The sequence below is a fragment of the Eumetopias jubatus genome, unplaced genomic scaffold (genome assembly GCF_037043125.1).
Source record: "Eumetopias jubatus isolate StellerSeaLion01/CBP00866 unplaced genomic scaffold, mEumJub1_p1.0 scaffold_14, whole genome shotgun sequence".
Lineage (NCBI taxonomy): Eukaryota > Metazoa > Chordata > Mammalia > Carnivora > Otariidae > Eumetopias > Eumetopias jubatus.
The window spans coordinates 74,621,237-74,644,407 of record NW_028274820.1 but is presented as its reverse complement, the minus strand read 5'-3'; the positions used below and the strand labels follow the sequence as shown (position 1 = coordinate 74,644,407).

General features: G+C 35.2%; 1 pseudogene; it reads left to right on the top strand.

The window, feature by feature from the left end:
• The first annotated feature begins 15,575 nt into the window (after window positions 1-15,575).
• Window positions 15,576-16,574, top strand: LOC148162531 (glyceraldehyde-3-phosphate dehydrogenase pseudogene; annotated as a pseudogene).
• Window positions 16,575-23,171: the final 6,597 nt, after the last annotated feature.

The window sequence follows — 23,171 nt, the reverse complement described above, 5'->3', positions numbered from 1 at the left end:
GGGAAATAATACATTTCAAAGAAGGAGAACAAACTAATCAGATTATTAAGAAGTAGGATCAAATAGGGGCATCTGGTTGGCTCAGTCAGTAGAGCATGCTACTCTTGATCAGGATCATGAGTTTGAGCCCCATGTTGGGTGTAGAGTTTACTTAAAAATTTCTTTTAGGGGTGCCTAGGTGGCTCAGTCGGTTAAACATCCTACTCTTGATTTTGGCTCAAGTCATGATCTTAGGGTCATGAGATGGAGCCCCGAGTCAGGCTCCGCACTAAGCGGGGAGTCTGCTTGAGATTCTGTCTCTCCCTCTGCCTCTGTTCTTGCCCCCCATCCCGCTCATACACACACACTCTCTTTCTCAAATAAATAAATAAATAATCTTAAACATTTTTATTTTAAAATAGGATCAGATGTTTGAGAGGTAGAATATGGAGGCTCTTGAAAACCCTCCCTCTTTCCCCTTTATCTGTAGCCCTCCAGTTTTACAACTTTTAACAAATAACAGGCTTAAAATTTGCAGTATTGTCTACCTTCTATTTAAGTTCACAATATGCCTCGATACTTAAAAGATCAAGCATTGTTGTGAGGCTTGCAAGCTACAAGAGCATAATGATGCCTCGCTTCTCTTTCAAATAATTCTATTCTCCTTTTACTCAGAAATCTAAGGGCTCACATGACAGCTACTGAGTAGTTTTTTTTTTTTTTTTTTTTTTTTTTTAGTGAGCTAGTACTAAATCCGTAGCCTTTTGCTTCACAATTCAAACTAGATGATTTTATCTTATGTAACAAAACTATGATTTCTTCTGTAATGTTCCTTCAGGTGCATTTTAATCTAATAGAACCATTTTGTAAGTGTATTATAAAATGACAGTGCAGTCTTCTCCAAGTTGGATTTCAAATACTTATGTATACTATACAGTGCATAAATACACACACAAGTGTACACACATGCACACTTCTTTATTATCTCAGAATAAAAATGCAAATGAATTTATTAGCCCAAGAGTGGCACCAAATGGAAATTTATGCACATACATTTAAAAAACAGAACCCTTGAAAATAAAGCATTTGCAGCCTATTAATTTTCCTCTTTGACAGTTTTTTAAATTCCCCTAAAAAAATGAAACAGCATGAATACTGTCAATATATCACAACAGCCACATTAGGTTTTGTGATATACATCATAATATAAAGAGCACTATTAGAGCACAACCTGGGAACCATTAAATCATTCTAAATCACTGTTACATTCCATTAGTGTCAATGGTGAAACCACATAATAGGCTTTATTACAAACTTCACCTTGGTAGGCCATTGTCTCTAATAACCACTTCTCTATGATGTGGTATCATACCCAGAAATCCAGGGAGATAATAAAGGCTCCCTTATTTCTTTTTTATTGGATGGGTAAAGTTAAATTTAGCTGTAAGTAAAAAAAATCCTGAAGCTTTGTTCACTAACTGCAAGTTGCTGCTATTTGGACAAAAAAAAATTAGGCAGACTTGGGAAGAACAGTTTGAAATAAATTTAAAACCTGGCAATGCTGAGGCCAGGGTAGGCTGGGCAGTGCCAGCAATTACGATGTCATTTTTGAAATGTGGCTTAGTACATTTGTGTGCCTCTTTACACTTTTGTTCAGGAGCAGAGTATTGATTACAGAAACACTGTAAGTTTCAAACCTGCCCTTTCCCTCATTCTCCCCCGGTTTGAGCTGTACCCTTTTAAAAAGTCATTTGGGCACTTTGTTGAGGTGAGGCTGGTGAGGACTTCAGCTCAAAATGAGATCAATTTTCAGATGTTTCAGGGAGAATTGTTGTACAGTGTTCTGTGCCCCTCCTCTTTACAAATAGAACCATTTATTCCCCTCCCCCTACTATGAATTTAGTCCCAATCCCTTCACTGTTTCTTAGATAGACTTATAAATCTAATGCTCCCCACAAAGATTTCTGTTATACAGTAGACACTTTGTTATTGGCTAAGCACATTTTAAGATAGAGTGAAATAAGCAAAAATCAGATGCAATTGTGTGAGTGATAATCTCATAAATGAATAAAATAATATATTATTTAATACACAGCCAGATCAAAGTCAAAGTGCTTTATATTCTTTCTGTATTAGTCTTGAATAATTGTAAAGTATTTAAACAACTATTGATTATAAATAAGTGCATTTGTTTCTGTAAAGCAACAATCTGCCCTTTGGAAGTGTGCTTTGAATAAGGTTAATTCGGGTAATTGAAATAGATTATTATCCTAATGACTCAGCTTTGGTTTGGGTTCATTCTTTAAGATGGGACTTAAAAAACAGTAATATTACCACATGTATTCCTATAATAAGATGATGTCTTAACTTAGGAAGAGAAAGGGAAAAGGCAAAGAGGAACAAGTAACATACATTAGGGAAAATAGAAATAAATCACCAGGAGTTGAATACTTCCTAAGGATAAACAAACAAAATTAGTAGTGAAAAATATGGTAGATGTACTTTTATAAGAATTATCTAATAAAAGGGACAAAAGAATAATACATTTGGAAATCATAAAGTAAATGAAAGATAAAAATAGTTATATCTGATCTCGAACCCAGTAAAATCATTTAGAGTGGCCTTATGCCATGAAACTTCTTTAGATTTATCTATTAATTGTGAGGGTTGCTTACCCCACATCAGATGTACCAGATTGACATGAAAACATGTCTCTCCCTCCCTCCAGTTGTTCTTCCCTTCCCTTCCTTTCCCGTTTTTTCCCTTCCTCTCTCTGTCTCTCGTCTCTCTCTCCCCTCTTCTCTCCCTCTCCTTCCCCCATCTTTTCCCCCCTCTGTCTTCCTCCCTCCCTCCCTTCCCCTCTTCTGTCCTGTCTCCTTCCCTTTAGCCCTCTTGTCCTTTCTTCCTCCTTCTTCCCTTCTTTTTCTTTATTAATAGTCTTTTCAGTGCCAGTTGATGCATAATATACTTGAAAATAACAAAGCAGGAAAGTGTTAATATAGCACTCCATGGAAGGAAAATTAAAAATAAAAACCTGAGGTATTACGCTTTTTTATGAGGATTCGAACAGAAAGAAAGCATAAGTTTGATTTGCTGTCGTCTCTGTCGTCTAAAGAAAGTCTTTTAGCTAAAGCCTCACCTCTGACCTTGTTTTCTACTTTCAGGGTACATTGTATTTCTCTTTTTTTGTTATATGTCTGGTTTGCAATGCTATTGATGTTCATAGGGAAGTGAGAGAATTGCTGTTTGAAAAGTCCATGCTCTACTTTATGAAGGCTAGCTTTATTTTCTATTTTTGTGATATTTTCTCTTTTTGCTCTTGAAAAAAAATCATGATAGAGGTCAACTCTTAAATACATTGGAAAACTTACCTGAGTAAAAATAACACCGTTTTAGAATGATAGATGTTCACCTGCTTTTGGTTTTAATCTTCTTCTGATGCCAAATTGGCACATCTGACATTGTCATCTCAGCGTTGCAATTAAAATGTCATGAATAGACTGGCATTAGAATTAAATAAAGGAAAACATTAATTGTTTGTTTTGAAGCACTGACTTTAGGCTTCAAATGGTGGACACACTAGGTTTGGTTTGTTTCACAGTTACTAGACAATGTAGATGTGTTTTCCAGATCAAAGATTAAAAGAAAGAAACAAGACATGCCATATGTTATTGCTTCTTAATTTCATTTACCTTTTTGGTACCAGAGAAGGTTTTGCTGAAGTCTTAGTAGGGTTAAAAATCTACAGGGACTGCCTATTAAAGGCTTTGCCTAGTTCAGCTAGATGGAAATGGTGAATATTGGAAGATGTGGGAAAAACTTTGCCATAGGACTACATTATGGCTAATATGACAGGAACAAAGAAACCACTAATTTCTGAATATGTGAATATAGTTTTTATATTCTGTATGGACATTCCAGTTTTAAGAAACAGTGCCTAAGGAATCTAGATAAATTCGTAATTATAAATCCTGCATGAAAAACTAAGAAAAGCAGTGCTATTAAGTACTCTTTCATCAACCTGGTTTGTATTTTTGTACAATATTTTCTTAAATACATATACATTAAGATTTTATAGTGCTGCTAATCCTGCAGGTTGTGTAAAGATTTAGAAAAGCAGAATTTCCAGATTGGGCATTGGTAGATCAAATACAATTTTTTTATAGTGACTGGCTTCAAGAGTGTAGTTTTGATATTAATGTATTCCTGTAGGTGGTATAAATCACTTATTTATGAAAATAATTTCTTTTTGTGTGGGTGATTTTCTTTGAACTATCAGATAAGTATACGTGGATTTTCTTCACGGGAATGATTTGTTCACATGATTTCCTTCACAAACCCTTATACATCAATGTGTAGAATATTTAGAAGTCTGTAACTTTTTTGAAATTACAACTATAGGCTGAAAGATTCTTTCTTAGAAGAAGACAGCCTGTAGTATTTCATTCGGTCCATTTATGACAGTATGTTAGAAAGCTGCCTGCTAAACCACAAATCTCACCCTGTTAACTCACTGAGTCCTATAACCTTGAGCTATTCACATTTCAGATGGCCAGGTGAAATGTCCCTCCCTTGCATTTATTACTAAATACTGAGGCAGTTTTAAAAATACAGAATTGTTGGAGTGCCATGATTATTGTAAACATGTGGACAAATGAGACTTATTTGATTTAAAATGAATAAGATAAGAAAAAAAATCACAGCTATGTCATGTTTAGACTAAATACTAAATATATTTTTTCCTGCCCTCTGCTTTCTTCGCAATGATCATTGCATGAGAAGTTCCATTCTTTAGTAGGTTAACTGGAAATGTAGTTTTAAATGAATTTTGTTGAAAAATGGAGAAGGAAGCAACATGAAGCAAGCATTTCTTGAAGGCTTGCTAAACAGTAGACACTTTATTTTCTGTAAATATCTTATTTAATTACCTGATGACTTTATGAGCAATGGTGTTTCCCATTTTTTAAAGTGATTGAACTGAGAAGCAGAGTTTCTTTCTCAATGTAATATGACTAGGTCTTGAATTTAGATGTTATAATTGTACTCACTTTCATGTAATATAATGGTTCCTGCTCAGGGAGTGATTCATTCATTCATTCATTCATTCACTCAATTTTGTTAAGGGTCTATAATGCCAAATACTCTGCTAGTCTCAGAAGACAGGACTCATTGCCAGTCCTTGGGATTAACATATTCTGTTGGGGGGAGAAGCACACAAATAAAAAAATTCAATTTTGTAGAACAGAGGCTGTGTTATAGGCTCATGTACCGCACTGTGCTACAGTACAAGGGGAGGAAGTGCTTATGTACATTGTTGGAGAAGGGAGTAAAATTTTTCTTAGAAGGAATACCTGTGCTGAGCACTAAATGAGAAGTTCGTTTGGTAAAATTATGGATCAGACAAAAAACCAACCATGTAATAGTAAGGACCCCAAAGGAGCAGGGACTATCAAGAATTTTAGTGTGATTTGATCTTTCTACTGTGAATATCAAGTCAGTTAGAACCTTTGACTGTATTTAACATATGTGTAATGGGGGCATGAAATGATCATGGCTGATTTTTATTTTAAAAAGATCCCTTCAGCTGCATGTGGAGAGAAAATTATAAAAGAGGCCATAGTGAATGCAGGGAGACTAGTTAGAGCTATTACAGTGATCCAGGTGACAGAAGTAGAAGGATTCTAGAACAGATTTTGTAAGAGTTAGTAAGAGTTAATTTACATAAATTACATGTGGACAGTAAGGAAAAGAGAAAAAAAAAGATGAGTACGTCAGTGTACCTGGAGGCATAAACACTAAGATGACTCTTTAAGTTATAGCAGTGTTTTGAAATTAAGAGTTTTCAGGAGCATTCCAATTTTTACTTACCAAAAGAATAAGAAAATGTAGAAACTTCTGTGATAACAATTTGAAGAGCTGAATTATACTAAGATTCATTTTTAAGGCTGTCATGTTGATTTGATTTTTTGTGGTTTGAGATCTGATTCAAAAAGGTCTATATTAATCTGTTGACCACACATGAAGCAAGGATGGTCTCTTCAACAAGTGGTGCTGGGAAAACTGGATATCCACATGCAAAAGATATAAATTTGGACCCTTATCTTACTCCATCACAGGTCAACTCAAAATGGATTAAATATTTAAACGTAAGACTTACAACTATAAAATTCCTGGAGGAAAACACAGGGGAAAAGCTTTTTGACATTGGTCTTGGAAATGATTTCTTAGGTTTGACACCAAAGGTACAGGCAACAAAATCAGAAATAGACAAGTGGAACTACATCAGTCAAGTAAACAATCAATCAGTCTATAATTTGTTTTTATCTCTGCTGATTGGCAAAGCAAGTTTCAAAGCCAGCTCACATATAACAGGAACTTCATGTACACTTATGATGAAGGCATATGACCACTACTGTCCTTTCCCATAGCAGCCTTGGAGCTGGTTAGGAAGGGAAGACAAACATGCAGAAATGAAATTGTCAAGCAAGTCAATATAAAATAATTGGCTCAATTTATTGACTATCTACTATGTGGGACTATATCATACTAAAAAGCTTCTGTTCAGCAAGAGAAACAATCAATGAAAAGGCAACCTATGGAATGGGAGAAAATATTTACAATCCTTAAAATCTGATAAGGGTTAATATCCAAACTATATAAAGAACTCCTACAACTCTATAGCAAAAAATACAAATAACCCAATTAATAAAAAAAAATTGAGAAAGAAACTCCATAGACATTTCTTCAAAGAAGATATACAAATGGCCAATAGGCATATGAAAAAATGCTCAGCCACTAATCATCAGAGAAATGTACATCAAAACCAAAATGAGATACCATCACCTTGCACCTGTTAGAATGGCTAAAAAAACCCCAAAACAAACAAACAAACAAACAAACAAAAACAAGTGTTAGCTAGTGTCTGGAAAATTTGGAACTCTTATGTGCTGTTGATGGGAATGCAAAATGGTGCATTGCTATGGAAAATAGGAGATTCCTCAAAAAAAATGAAAATATTTGATCCTGTGATTCCATACCTTTGGGTATTTTTATAAAGGAATTGAAATATTGATCTCAAAGGGGTATTAGCACTCCCATGTTCATTGCAGCAGTATTCATAAGAGCCAAGCTATGGAAACAATTTAAATGTCCATCAGTGGACGAATGGATTAAAAAATGTGGTATATACATGGCAGTGGAGTGTTATTCATCCCTGAAAAAGAAAGAAATCTTGCAATATGCCACCAAATGGATGAACCTGAAAGACACTATGCTAAGTGGAATAGCCAGTCATGGAAAGACAAATACTGCATGATTCCACTTATATGACATACCTAAAATAGACTGTGGGAGCAAAAAGTAGAATGGTGGTTGCCAGGAGCTGGGTTTGCGGGTCATGGATAAAGGGGAGTTGCTAACTAATGGATATAAAATTTAATTATGCAAAATGAATAAGTTTTAGACATATGCTGTCTAACATTTTGCCTGTAGGTAATAATGCTATGTTGTACATTTTAAAAAACCTGGTAAGAGAATAAATTTCATATTCTTACCACAATAAAATAAAATTAAGAGAAAATTCTGATGAGGTCATGATTATTTAATGTTCAATTAAAGAGCATGATGGGATTGTAGTTTTTAGGATTATTCATATGTGGTCTGTGTGGTGTTATCTAGCCTTACAAAATTCCACTCACCTGTCAAAAATATTATTTGCTTCAGGCAAATGGTTGAATGCAGTTCTGTAAGACTGATCCATATAGAGCAGTGTGTGACGACCAGTTGCAATTTATAATTTCTAGGAAATAGTGCTACAGCTGCAGGTCTCCTGCCCTCTCCCTATATAAAACGTCTAGGCATATTCATAAGGGTTTTGGTAATATAATGAAGTTACCAGCAGGTAAATAATCACCACCCTCTGAGCATCATTGTAGGTGTTAATAGGGGTTGTCAGGGCACTTACAGTGTGCACAAAATATACCCAGAGAAATTATATACACAGGCTATGTTCTGAATCAAACTCAGAAGTAGATAGTTCTGGAGATATGGATATTTAAGGAGATTTAAAAAATACTTTGGGTGACAGTATTCAATATTGGATCATGGTTTATGCTTTTATTCTTCCTGAGAATAAGCAATGATAAATGGAAAAATCTCAGACCAAAGCATATTCATCTTTAAATGATGAAATAAAAAGAACAGTGATGATCAAAAGCCTTGGTGACCACTAAACAAGTTACAGTTTGTCCCCCTGAGAGAGGCTATGATGGGCTTTACTTGCCATTAGGGGGAAGATTAAGTGCCAGTGGTTTGGACTTACTTAATTATACACTCAAATCCTTTCAGTATATCAAAAGTCAGGCTTTTGACTGAATATCTATATCGTGACTCTTTGGATTGCTTATTGGTTATTTCTCTTGACAACCCAAACCTGAATATTAAATCCCATTGGCAACAACTATCTGTCAAGAGCAAAAAATAAATAAATAAAAAATAAAAAAAATAAGATTTGTGTATTTGGTTTTCATTATAGAATGCTTGTAGTTGAAAAAATATGTACCTGTCAAGTTTTCAACATCTCGCTGGGGATGCAATGCTGTTGTGATTTCAGAACCTGGCTGACAAATTCACATTTCAGTAGTAAAGACAAATCAAGGGTTTTTCTCCCCCCCCAACCCCTTTTTTAATTCTTTTTTCTTGCCGCTTTGACAGTCATACATAACAATTTGAGACCTAAGTGCCACTTTGATGCACTATTCCATTATTAAGTGGCACAGTCACTATAGAATAGATGACGGGCCTGTTCTCAAGGCATTGTGAATTAAACAGCTTTCTGCAATGGGGAAACTGAATGGTCTAAGGAATTCTGAAATATTAAAAAAAATAATTTAAAACTTTGTCTTAGAAACATCAAAGTCTGTGATTTAAAATAATCTCAAGTAGTAGACAGTAAACTGTGGAAAACAAAATATTTTTTAGCAGAACTATTAAAGTTAGAGGAAACATTAAATATATCAGCAAACATTCAAAAACCCATAATTAGTCACTTCAAATATGAGTGTTTGTTGGGTCTTAGGGGAATAAAAAAGCAGAGTGTGAACCTATGCAGACTATCAGATAGGAAGAAATGAACGTTTATTATGCAACAGTAATTTTACACCATATTAATAAAGGAGTGTTCTTAAGAGTATTTCTTTAAACCGAAAAGGTGGAGTTTCCACTAAAGTACTTAAATTAATTCATTTGTCAATATCTCTTCAGTAAATCAGTACACCTAGAATTAAACAACAGTTTTTGCGAGAAGGTAGGCTAATCTTAGTAATTTTTAGTTACAATTCATTAATCATTTGGTCACCATTAGGGGGAAAAAAAGCCGCAAGAATTTCATAATAATGCCAAATAATGGAAGTTTAATATTTACTCAGAGGTTCTTTTTTTTTAACCCAGGGGATAAAAAAAGTCAAAAGCTACACTGTTATGACTCCCTATTATATTTTAGCTACAAAATTAAGTGATCACTTTTTCTAAAAACATGGAAAAAATAAAATTTTAATACTGCACTATAGAATATAATGGGTCACAAAATATATTTTTGTAAAAGGTTATTAAAGGCAAGATAATTATTTTGCAAACACTGATCCTGTGATATGTCCCAGGGGAAAAAGACAAGAATTGAAAATTCTGTTAATCCATATAGTTCTGAAATATTTGCTATAATACTTAACCTCTTTATAGTTATGACAACTCAATCAAACTGATGAGTATCTGAGGATGTGAATTATAATTTCAGTGCTTAGTACTCCAAATCTGTTTTTTTTTCTTTCTTATTCTTCTGCATTAGAGAGACAAAATTGAATTATTCCTTTATCATCTTTAACTAGTAATCCCACAAAGCAAGAAAAAAATACATCAAGGATAAAGGGGTGTTTCATACGTCTTATAGGGTGATGGTAGAGAGGTATGGCCCTGTGAAACAATAGGCAAAAGTAAATATATTGTTTCTGATGTATTTGAGATTGAGTTGTTTAAGAAAGAAAGAAAAAAAATCAATTTCATCAGTTTCCCACTTTACACTTCTGAAGTGCTAAAGGAGTTAAAAAAAGAGAGGAAAAGTAATTATGGGAAATAAAATAAGAATTTTCTTAGTTACAAGTCCTGGCCCTTTGCTGATTGCAGTAAATTATAAATTATGCAGTCAATGTAGGCCAACAAAAGAAGACATCTTCAAATCTCAGTCAAAGGTAATTACTTAAGTCGGCTGAATGTTCCCTTTTCATAGAGTGTGATCTCTCTCTGACAGCTCACACTGACAGATGACCTTCTCGGCAACGTTCTTATCCTTCGGATCATGAGCAGTGTGCCTCTCTCCCTGAATATCTCTATATATTTGTGACACTAAGCTTTCAAATACAGCTATTGACAAATCAGAACATCAGTCTAAGTGCTGGTCTTCCTATCACTCACAATAAAGTAGCTATCACTTGTGGTGGTGTAGAGCAAGCACATCTCTGAAAAATGAGTTCTCACCAAGTGCTAATTTGACACAGCTCGCTTGCCTTCCCATAATTGCTCTGTCATTGTCAGTTGGCAGTTCGGGCTCATTCCTGGAAGCTGTGCCGTACAATTGGATACAATTACTCCCATTTACCACCACTATTATGCCACTGATGTTGCCCAGTCCGCATATTGACATGCCTCATTAAACCTGGATGCGGGCCATTAATGAACATTGTTAGCATTTCTCTTAAACTTTTTTGCCTCTAATAAACAGTCAGTGTTCCATGAAGGAGCACTGCCATCCTTGTGATATGATATTTATTATCTTATGGGGGAAGGGAACTCTGCAAATGGAAACTATCCAGATGCTGAGAGAGAGATATACAGTTAGATCAGTGGAGAATAGCACTGGTCAGTGGGACCTTTCTCTGCCAGGAGCAACCTAACCATTAACCAAGTGACCTCTTCTATCCAAAAGAAGACAGGCAAGATAAACATGAATACCCCAAAAGTACCCACATCACAGCAGGCTTCTCAAGGTTGCATCATTGACAACACGTCTCCCTAGCCCTCTCCTACCCCCAGGTGGTGCTGTGTGCCATGATAAAGGTAATTTTGCCCTGGGTCTTCCATCCATTATGTCCAGCTAACTTCGACGTGCATTTTTATTCAGAGATAATTATGTGTTGATCAGAGAAGTCAGCGGCTGTCACCCATATAGCAGGTGCACCTGCGGTGTGACATAGGTGGTAACTATGGCATGCTCTTGAGCTGTCATGACACGGACAGGGACTTTATTATGTATATGTCATCATTTCTCTTAAGAAAATTATACTTTCCCCCACAATGACAATAATGAACCTTTACAACACTCCCATAAACCTCATTTGCAGTTGTATTCTTGACCTTCATTAAATATATACTAAATATATGGAAACACCTATAAATACACAGTATGCTTTGTGTCTCTATAAATAAGTTTATGTCTGAAGCCAAGTGTGAGATATCAAATTGGAAATACAGAGCTTTACTTAAAAACTTAACATCTCTTAAAAGTAATTGAGCCACTTCGGCATTGTTAACTTTTACACAATTATAAGAAAATAAATATTTATACAGGTGAAGGTATTTGTTGAACAGCTATATGAGTGCTACTAAAATGGACTCTACCAGATTAAGTAGTGCTAAGTTATCATATATATTCTATAATTAAATTTACATAATAAAACTAAAGAGAAAATCTTCATGTAGGCAATGTTGACTTCTAAACCTTTATGCATATATGTTTTAAATAAAATTTCCTATCAAGTCAGTCATTTTGTAATAATTGAGCTGACATCTACATGACTCTGAGGCATATAGAAGATAGGCAAGTTCATTGTAGTTGAAAATCTTCCTCATAACACATAGAATTAATGCATATATTTTTAACAGATGATGGGAAATTAATTTGAGCTAACTTTTGGATAAGGTGATCCATTACATTGAAGATCTATAAAGTAATGGTTAAGGGATAATTTCAAAAATGTTTTCCTTCAAATGGCATAATCCATTACTCTTACAGACCTGTGGAGTTTGGAGGACAGTGCATAGAGCCTCCATGATCCTGGATAATTGGGGGTTTTTAACCCTTAACACCTGGCCCAAGATCACCTTTGTACTGATTTCTTTTAATAAAGACAGGGTTTCCCTCTCTTTTTAGATAAAAAAATGTAGTCTGTAGCAATTTGCAGGATATCCTGAGCCCTAACCCTCTCCCCAACCCCCACCCCAGTTTGTTTGGCTAAAACAGATATTTGTTTATTAAACAGTTAATATTTCCCAGACATCATCACAAGCCTTCTTTGTATTATTTCATTTAAACCTCAGTTAACTTGACGAATTAGAGAGTATTGTTATCCTCATATGAGAGAGTATACTGAGGAATGGAGATGTTAAGTAACTCTTCCAAGGTCACAGAGCTCTCCGCAGAAGCAGGATTTAAACCCAGGGAAGATGGCTCTAAATACCATATCCTTAACTGATATTCGACATTGCCTCTCAAATGACTGATGTCTGTGTTTAAAATGGCGAGCCAGTTTGACTTTTTTACTTCCACAGAATTAATTTTGAGATTCACTGTTTTGGCATTGTGAAAGCATTATGAAATCAGGGACTTAATTAGATTAAGTTCTATAACTTTTAATATTGGGGGTATTCTGTATTTTAGTTGGCACATACAAAAACAAGGTAAAATAATTAAACTTATTTCTAATTTGGATGGATTGCATTTCAGAAATGGAAATATGTCATTTTTTCTCTTAAAATATAGGTCTTAATTTCTTCTGATGTAGTAATTTTTGATGTTATTTGCAAAAAGGAGGTAATATATGTTCATATATAGTCCACGTTTTTCTCATTTCAGTGTCTAATCTGAGAGTCAATTGACCTTTTGTTTTTTACTGAGCCTTTCAAGATGTTTCAAGAGCAGTGACTTTTCCTGTGATGTGGACACCTGTCTGTTACATGGAACAGTGCTATGATCTCCAACTCATCTTCTAATTTGCTAGTTTGCAAGTAGGAATAGTTGCTTGTAAAACTAGTAAACTCTGTTTTCCCCCCACATTTGATCAATTTTTTGTGGGTTAACTAAAGCCAATATATAATCTTAGAATGAAAAAGAAAATGTTTAAGAATTTCTTTGGCTAGGTTTTGTTTTCTGGCAAGAGGAGGCTGTGTGACTTTAATTGCCTCTGGTATGGATCTGTCAACATAACCCTTGAAGTATTACTGTAGGAAATTATTGGGCTTGTAAATCATTTTAATTAGTAGTAAGCTTAAAATTGTCCTCATTTTCTCTGCTTCTGGATGTTCAAGGAGTGTGGGAATAGAAGGAGGGATATGAGATGTGGCCAGTCGGGTAAACACAGGCTGGTGTTTTAATTTTATAAAAGTGACGCACTGCATTGCCTGCTTGTGTTCTTTTCCCTCGTATACGTCCCTTAAAACTATGGAAGTGAGAGATGAGCTCTAGTTGGCAACCAGAGTAGTTGATGTGCAGGATAAACGGAACTGGAACAGAAGAGATTACCAGATCAGCGCATAGAGAAAAACGTATCTGGCTGAGTCAATGATAGAAATGACTTAGGAGTTTGGCTTTGCTTGCTTCAAGTTTTAGTACTTAGACCTAAGTAGTTACAAAGGAGGTGTGTTTTATAATCATGCTGTTATTTAGGGAGAAAAAATTTCTCCTCTTTCCTTCAATGAGATATTTTAATGATTTACATTCATTCACTCAAAAGATATTTTACCTGTGTGCACATAAGTACCAGGTATTGTTTTAGGATTGGGGATACATCAATAAATAGATGAGATAAAAACCCCTGTCTGCAGGGAACTTTCATCCTAGTGGTTAGAGATAGAAAAGAAATAAAACAAGTAAGAGAAATGAAAGTAGGCAAGGAGCGTAGGAAGGATTGGAGAAGGATTGCCGTTTTAAGCAGGGGGGAAGTTCTCACTGGGAGATTGACATTTGATCAAAGATCTGAAGGAGGTAAAGGAAGGAACATACACATATCCAGGAAACGAGTGTTCCATGAAGAAGCAACAGCCTTGAGGGCCATGACACAGGATGGGGTATGACTGGTGTGTGTAGGGGATAGAGAGAAAACCAATGAGACAAGGAGGGAGTGATGATAGTAAGTGAAGTGGGAGAGGTGGTGGTTTGAAACCATACAGACCTGTAGCAGCATGCTGTTCTTATAACTGAGTCATTGGTTTTCCATTTCCCTTTTAAAAGTGCTAATGTCATGCCCCTCTTATCTCAAACAGAATTGGAAATCATCATGCCTGAAACAGGCAGCAGGAACTCTTATGTTGGTTCTAGAAGCAGGAATCTCAATATTGGGTAATGAATGCAGCAAAAGTTTTTTTTGTTGCCGCAGATACTGTGTTAGAGAAGGACTGCCTTGTCGATCTGTTCAGCATGTTACTGCATTTGTTGCTCAAGTCCCTAAACAACGTTCTCAGATTGGCAATGGTGTATGAATTTATATTTTCCTTCAGAGATTAATTTAGCTGGCAGAGTTAAAGACATTTGAGACTAATTTTGCATAATTTTTGTTTTCTTATAGTATATTGAGCAGAAATTTTCTGTGAAGCAGAGAAAAAATGTTAATAAGCATATTATGTCCATGGATCTCCCATCATTGACTTACATTATATATACATGAAACACATTCTGCCCTACAGTACTGTCTGAAGATTTAGTTATTTTCTTGCTTTTCTCTCTCTCTATGGCTAATATTTATTATAAACTAGTTCTAATACGTTACATGTATTTAACTTATTTAATATGTATGTGTTATACTATGATTTTACACACCAATATTTATTTAATACATATATATTTTTTGAAATACATTCTGACTCATTATATAAATGGGTGCTTGCTGCATTATTATTTCGTCTGTGATTTCTCATAATTTCCTACATGGTGCTGCCAATTTTATATTTCTTATAATGTTTGAACTTCTGATTCAGTAAATAAGAGCTCAAAAACATGAAAAAATAATTAGTTCAATATATAAACAATTCTTATGAACATACTTATATACTGTATTATGGTTCAGATAGGTGACTCATGGTTCATTGCAAAGAAATTAGATGTTTTATGGCACTACCTGCCAGTCACTTTGTGTTAAATTTATAAATTAACTGGATGATCTTGACATATCAGCTGGATGTTTGCCTATTCATTAACTGGAGTAATCACATAAAAATAGTAAAACTTGAATTCTAAGTAAATGTATAAATTGGTTATAAAAACAAAAGATAATAATAACACAAAACAATAGATCTTTATATATGTGTAGTGCTTTATAATCCATAAGTTTTTTTCTATTGTGTTCTTAATAGAAATGATTTGTGATTGTTAAGGTTGTAGTTTTTAATCACAAACTTGTCTCTGTGGAGAATAAAACACTTAGAAACCTAGTTCTACTTAGCAGCGAAGACAGTATGAAGCTGTTTATAAAAACTTAGTACATGGCTCTCTGCACCTCCCTATTCGACAGACAGCTGCATCTTCTGGTGCAGTGCCAGCCAAGTCCCCTTCACCAATGGTGAAGGTCGGAGTAGAGGGATTTGGCTGTATTGGGTGGCTGCACACCAGGGCTGCATTTAACTTTGGCAAAGTGGATATTGTCACCATCAATGACCCCTTCATTGACCTCAACTGTATGGTCTACATGTTCCAGTACGATTCCACCATGGCAAATTCTACAGCATGATCAAGGCTGAGAACGGGAAGTTTGTCATCAATGGAAAGCCCATCTCCATCTTCCAGGAGCAAGATCCCACCAACATCAAATGGGGTGATGCTGCTGCTGAGTATGTTGTGGAGTCTCCTGGGGTCTTCACCACCATGGAGAAGGCTGGGGCTCACTTGAAGGGTAGGGGCCAAAAGGGTCATCGTCTCTGCCCCTTCTGCTGATGCCCCTGTGTTTGTGATGGGTGTGAACCATGAGAAGTATGACAACTCCCTCAAGATGGTCAGCAGTGCCTCTGGCACCACCAACTGCTTGTCCCCTCTGGCCAGGGTCATCCATGACAACTTCAGCATCGTGGAGGGACTCATGACCACAGTCCATGCCATCACTGCCACCCAGAAGACCGTGGATGGCCCCTCTGGAAAGCTGTGATGTGATAGCCAAGGCACTGTCCAGAACATCATCCTTGCTTGTACTGGCACTGACAAGGCTGCAGGCAAGGTCATCCCTGAGCTGAATGGGAAGCTCACTGGCATGGCCTTCCATGTCCCCCCCCCCCACCCCAGTGTGTCAGTCACAGATCTGACCTGCTGCCTAGAGAAAGCTACCAAATACGATGACGTCAAGAAGGTGGTGAGGCAGGCATTGAGGGCCCCTCAAGGGCATCCTCGGCTACACTGAGGACCAGGTTGTCTCCTGTGACTTTAATGGTGACATCTACTCTTCCCCCTTTGATGCTGGGGCTGGCATTGTGACTACTTTGTCAAGCATATTTCCTGGTATGACAGTAAGTTTGGCTACAGCAACCAGATGGTGGACCTTATGGTCCACATGGCCTCCAAGGAGTAAGAGCCCCCTGAACCACCAGGCCCAGCAAGAGGAAGCAGCCCTCAGCTGCTGGGGAGTCCTTGCCCCAACTCATCTCCAACACACTGAGAATCTCCTGACCTCCACAGTTTCCATCCCAGACCCCCTGAAGAAGGGGAGGGGCTTGGAGAGCCCTACCTTGTCAATAAAATATACTTAGCCCCCCCCCCCGCAAAAAAAACTTAGCACATTTTGGCATTCATTTGACCATCTCCCTTTCTAACCAAAAAGCCAAAAGAAAGAATTTCCATTACTCAATGTACCCTATTTACTTCTGCTCATAGTAAACTGCCTATAATTTTATAGTATGGATTGAATTATTTTACTTTTCTCTAACAAGAATTTCAATTATTATTAAAGAGAGTTATCTGAATCAAGTGGATCTAAATAACATTATCATAAATAATTTTAATGCCAAGGGGGAAAAAAGGTGGACAACTTACCTTACAAAATTGAGCTTTCCTAATTTGGCATATTTTTTTGTAGCAAATGAAAAGAACAGCTAGTATCTGTTTGTGAAATGGATATGAATATGAATTTTTGAATCAACATTTGAAAATGATATTTAAAATAGAAGTCAGCATTCCTAAACTGAAAGTATTTATTTATTTATTTGTTTGTTTGTTTGTTTGATTGTTCATTTATTGAGCCTTTATACTCATCATTTTAATGCTCGGAAAATTGAGAATCAGAAAACTAGGATATAATAATGAAGTTGCACACATAACTAAAATGTAAAGGCAGGGGAAAAACATTTAAAAGAAGAGTGAGGGAAAGTTTTAGAGTAGTGAAGATGAATGACAGCAAGTAAGAAGTTGTGAAAGCAAGATTGCACCCCCTCTTCCAACTTCTCACAGTGTCTGTTTAAAAGATCCTCTTGAAACTTTATTTTCAGATCTTTTCCACCTATTTCCTTCTTATTTAACATCTGATTAACAGCATGTGGGGAAATAAATGCTTCTACATGTATCTGTTAACAGAAGGTTGAAAATGATGGATATGGAATATAGAGTATACCTTTTAAAATTTTTTATTTAAATTCAGTTAATTAACATATAGTGTATTAAATTTCAGAGATAGAGTTTAGTGATTCATCAGTTGCATGTAACACCCAGTCCTCATTATATCAAGTGTCCTCCTTAATGCCCTCACCCAGTTACCCCATTCCCCTACCCAAACCCCTCCAGCAATCCTGTTTGTTTCCCAGTAGAATATACTTTTAAAAAAAGATTCAAGAATTCAGTTGTTTGTAGTTATTTCATAACACACTTGTATCATTGAATCATTGAACAGTTTTGCAAAAGTAATAGTTTGTAGCTTTTTACATAGACAGGACACCTAATCAGTGTAAATTCTAAGGTACACTGATTCATTTTCTTTCCCTATTTTAAGTGACAATATTTCCTACATTGCCTTAGTATTTATGATGTCAAGATGCAAGACACATAATTGAGGTGAGGACACAATATTCATTATACATTATTCCTTATACTAAGAGAGCCCTGCTGCAAAATTGAAATTGAAATTCAGGTATTTCCATACATGTATCCATTCATAAAAATTAAGATACTCTCAGTATAAGCTATACTATATTCCCAGTGCAATTTATAAGGCCTGCTACTTAACAATAAAATTTCACAAAAGATTTAAATCTACCAAAAACATGAATGCTGCTATTTTCAGCAAGTTGTAAGTGGCTGGGAGCCAAGCTGCAGCAATTCATGCCAGAAACTCTGTACACCAGAGCCTTATAGAGAATGATTAGTTAACATCATTTTAATGATGAATTAATGAGCAGTAAAAGCATTCTAATTCCAATATGTACAAAACCTTCTATTTGAAGACACAGGACCAGAGAGAACAGATCCATGACCTTTGTGATACTGGCAAAGGTTGGGTTCACTACAGTTCACGCCCAATCCGTCTTTCAAGGTTAACTACACATGCCATGCTGGGAAATGAAACAATTACTAACGAATTTTATAGGTATATTCTGTCAAATTTAAAAGGCAATCAGAAGTCTAAATGAAAATTATGCCTGGGGAAAGTGTATAAAAAGAGAGAAACTAGGAAGGTGTGTGTAGGTACCTCTGTGTGCTTATTTCCTAAAAAAGATGCCTTCAGAAGAAGGCAACAAAAACTTTGCAAGTACACAAATGAAAATCCTTATACTGAATGAAGAGAATACTCAGCTTATGGGAATGGAAGTATATTCAGGAAGGACAACATCTAATCATCTGGGCAACACTAGCACAGCAAGGGTAGATGATTCATTATTCTGTAATTAACTTTTAATTAACTTTACTCTGCTTTACTTATTTTAGAAAATTAAATAAACTTCATTTTATTGCTCATACTAAACCAATGAGCAGAAGCTAGAGTTCTGCTCTAATTAAAATAAGCAGTTGAGCAAAATTGTATGTAAAGCATAATGAAGAACTGTTTCTGTCCCATTGATATATTTCTTATGTTCTGAAACACTTTCATAGGTTTTTCAAGAATTCCATTAGTTAGGCACTGAAGTCTTCTGAAATGTGTGATTTAAGAAATAATATTATAGGCCAGTCTTAAGTATGGGGCACATAATTGATTTAAACTTATTAAGTAACATTTCAAATTAGATGATTAAGAGAAATGAGAGAGAGAGAGAAGGAGGGAGGGAAGAGGAGAAAGAAGAAGGGGAGAGACAGGAAAAATGTGAAATTGTGCTAGTTCATCAGTCATCAGAGCAATATAGATATATATTTTAGTGGCAACAAAAAAGGGAATTCATAGAGCTAATACAGTAAGATTACATATTCTGCATCCTTTTTTATATTCTTGCTCTTTTATTCATTTTTAGACATGTATCTGTCACATGTTTTGTTGTTAAGCCTAAGACAGTGAAATTTAATAATCAGCTGTTCTAATTGTTCTAATCATATGCTACAAAAGAATATTTGACAGAAGAATGAATTACATTTAATTTGGTGAACTTGATCTATAATGCTCTTAATATAAAAGTCAAATGAAATTACTTCACTTGAACATCTAAATTATTAATGTATTTTCTATTTTGTTTATAATTCTTAAAGTGTATAAAAAATCCACATAACTCTAAGATATCAATTATTAAAATACTTTATCTTACCAGTTAAGAGCTTTTGGCTTCCTTGCTGACAATCACTAGCATTTCCATTCCAGAATAATAACCCAGTGACTGCTTTATTCTCATTTCAGATTATAAATTCTACAATTTTGAACTTCTGAAATCTTCTGATTATTATCTCTGTGATTTCTATGTTCTCCAGTTTTTAATACCTTCTGAATCTGTTTCTTTTTTCCTTATCATGTGCTCTTGTTAAATATTCTGTGTTCTCTAAGGATGTCATCCCTTCCTGGTTTCACTTATTTTTCTCCCCACCCTTTATGTATGGTCAACCTTGTCAACAGTATAAGAACTAGCATCCTATAGATTCCTCACCCTATCATAAACTCCTAAACAACCGGTTTTCACCTGTGAAAAACTTCCACTTTCTCCACCTGAGAAGTATTGATCATTGCAAAGTAATGTGTACAAGAAACTAGGGAAGTGAAACAAAGCAGGCCAAATGCCTTGATTGGATCAAAATCATCTTTAGCTAAAACTTTCCCATACTCTTAGATCTACTTAGTTCATCTCTTGATACAGAGAAAGTGATCAGAATTGAAAAAAAAATTTCCTGTTTTGTCTGTTTTAAAGTGAGGGAATTAATGAATTGGGGCCACAGCAAATTCTTTTCATTTAACTTCAGCTAAACACTTCCTTGTTTGCAGTAATTCCTTTATTCATCTTCAACTACACCCTGTACTGAGAGCAGCAAGCTGCTTCTTACTCCTTAAAGCATCTCTCTTAAAACTAAAAAAATCCAGAACTTTTGATAAGGTGATAGAAGGTCCACTCATAAGAAGAAAGAATGAAAGAAGAAAGTAAAATATAAAGTTTGAACAATGAAAAAGACAAATCATTGAAAGCAACAATGGATTTTTCATTATTTAGAGAATTAACATTTATTTTTATACTAGTGTCTTTTTAAGAAAAGGAAATATATAAGTTATCATTAGGTTTTCCTTTTTTCTTAGGTGGAAAAGTATTACTTATAGAAATAAATTTGTTTTTAGTGATCTCTTTATTATTACTATTGTTATTATTATTATTATTAAACTGTCTTTAGTAGAGATTCTGAACCTGTATATTTAAGGCAATTATGAAGAGTATGCTATGTGTAGATCTCTGTATGTGTCAAGAGTGTATGTAAATCTGTTATAAACTCTAGCTATCAGCACTTAAATGTATTGCTCTTTATCAAATGCAAGAACATAGCCAAAATCTGGAAATCATTGGGTGTCATAGTATAATAGTTGATCAAAGTATAGGCCAAAATTTTTCATTTATTTAAACTGCTTTCCCAGTTTTGGTATAGTTTCCTAGGTTGAGACTTAATGGAGAATCATACATAACAGACCAGCAGCTCACACATTTCACACATCCTGAATAGATATGTCTTCTGATCCTCTGAGCCTCACTGTTTTCCATTCTTCCCTTCATCATTTCTGATTTATTCTCTGTACTTGTAGGTACATCATTTTTAGGCGTTCTCTAAACTTTATGTATTGTCCTTGGTTTTTATGTCTAATGCCAAATCCTCTTATGTTGCAAAGTATTTCTTAATATCATATAAGGCTGAAACATTTTCTTCTTTAGTTTCAGACCAGTGCTCCTTGTCCTCCCATCTTCTGATGCTTTGAATAATCACATTCTTTCATTTATACAGATACTTGTAAGGTATTTATAGACTGTGATCAAATTCCCTTCAATCTTCTCCTCTCTTGACTATATAAATGTCTATGACCCTGTATCTCATCCAACACACTACTTTTATATTTTCCCCTTCCTTTTTATTATTAATTTCCCATTAACTCTCTCAGTTCTTGCACAACTTTTCTATTGCCAATAAATAGGAATGCAGTAACTCATTTATTTTTAGTATAGGCTAAGTAGGGTTTAATTCTTGACAAGAAGGTTTTTTATCAGTATGTCAAGTTACATATTCATTATATGGACTGTACTTACTCTTCACTTATTATATATTCAATTGTTTCTGGATTGTAGTGCTTGTTACTCCATTAATTTCTATGTGAGAAATTCTACTTCCCTGAGAGAGCCTCAATTCTCTGAGTCACTAGAAATGCCTGTATTGACTCTGGAAATAGTATTACATCCGCAGTAATTTGCTGATTACAACTGCAAAAATGTGGCCTGGAGCTTGTATTCATTCATCATAAACTTAACTAATTTCAAATGTGATTATTACTTCTGAAGTTTCTATCTTTGTCCATTTTGTGGGAGTTTTTCTAAATAAATAGCATTGCTAATTAACGTGGCTGTTTCTATGCTGGTGTGGGTATATGTATGCATATATATATATGTATATATATATATTTACAAGAGTAGCTATAGGTGTCCTACTGTACGTCCATATTTATGAAAAATAGCTATAGGTGTTCTACTGAATTTTTAAATACATTGGTAATAGAGATCTTAAAGAATTTACTTGAGATATTTATTTGGTTCACTGATAAAGTGAACCCAAATACAATGATAAAAAATACTTAATGACCCCTGACTGAAGAATTTTGAAAAAAAAAATAAGGCAATAGGGTATTTGTGTATGTGTGTGTATCTTGGGGTGTTATTATGTGCAAGGATCTCAGAAATAGTGCCCTTCTTGTGAGATCGTGTGCTGACTAACTTTATCCTGTGCCTCATATTTTGGTTCAAAGAAAATTTATATTATGGCAAAAAATGGTCTCTAAAATGCAGTTTGTTAGCTGTCAATTCATACTGACATGGAGGCATAGGGAGTTAATGTTCGCTTATCACCTACTTTTCAAAAACAGGTTTTGGATGAATTCTTCTGCTTTGGGTAATTTCTGCAGTGATGGTTAGTATAGTAAATTAAATGTTTCATGTTTATGTATTTTAATGGGACTTTCAAAGTATTACAATGTAATTTTCCTAAAGTAACATCATTATTGGATATTCCTTAAGAATAACAACTCTGCAAATTTTTGATTGTTGATGTATCTTTAGTACATACTGCCTAATTTTTTTGACATGGCCCTAAAGTTCTCCATGACAAAAATAAATGTGTAATCTAAACATAGTAGAAAGCAGCCCAGACTCCTTTTCCAAGAAATCATTGTCTCCAGGGTGCCTGGGTGGCTCAGTCATTGAGTGTCTGCCTTCAGCTCATGTCATGATATCAGCGTCCTGGGAGTCCTGGGATCCAGCCCTGCATCAAGCCCCGCATTGGGCTCCCTGCTCAGCGGGAAACCTGCTTCTCCCTCTCCCACTTCTGCTTGTGTTCCTGCTCTCGCTGTCTCTCTCTCTCTCTCTCTCTCTATCAAATGAATAAATAAAATCTTTAAAAAAATATTATCTCCTTTGTAAGTCCAGGAACTTTAAAAAAAAAAAAAATGAAGTCATTGTCTCCAAAAGTTAGAGGATAGTGCATAAAGAAAATAATAATGATGGTAGAAATACTCTCTCAGGAAAAC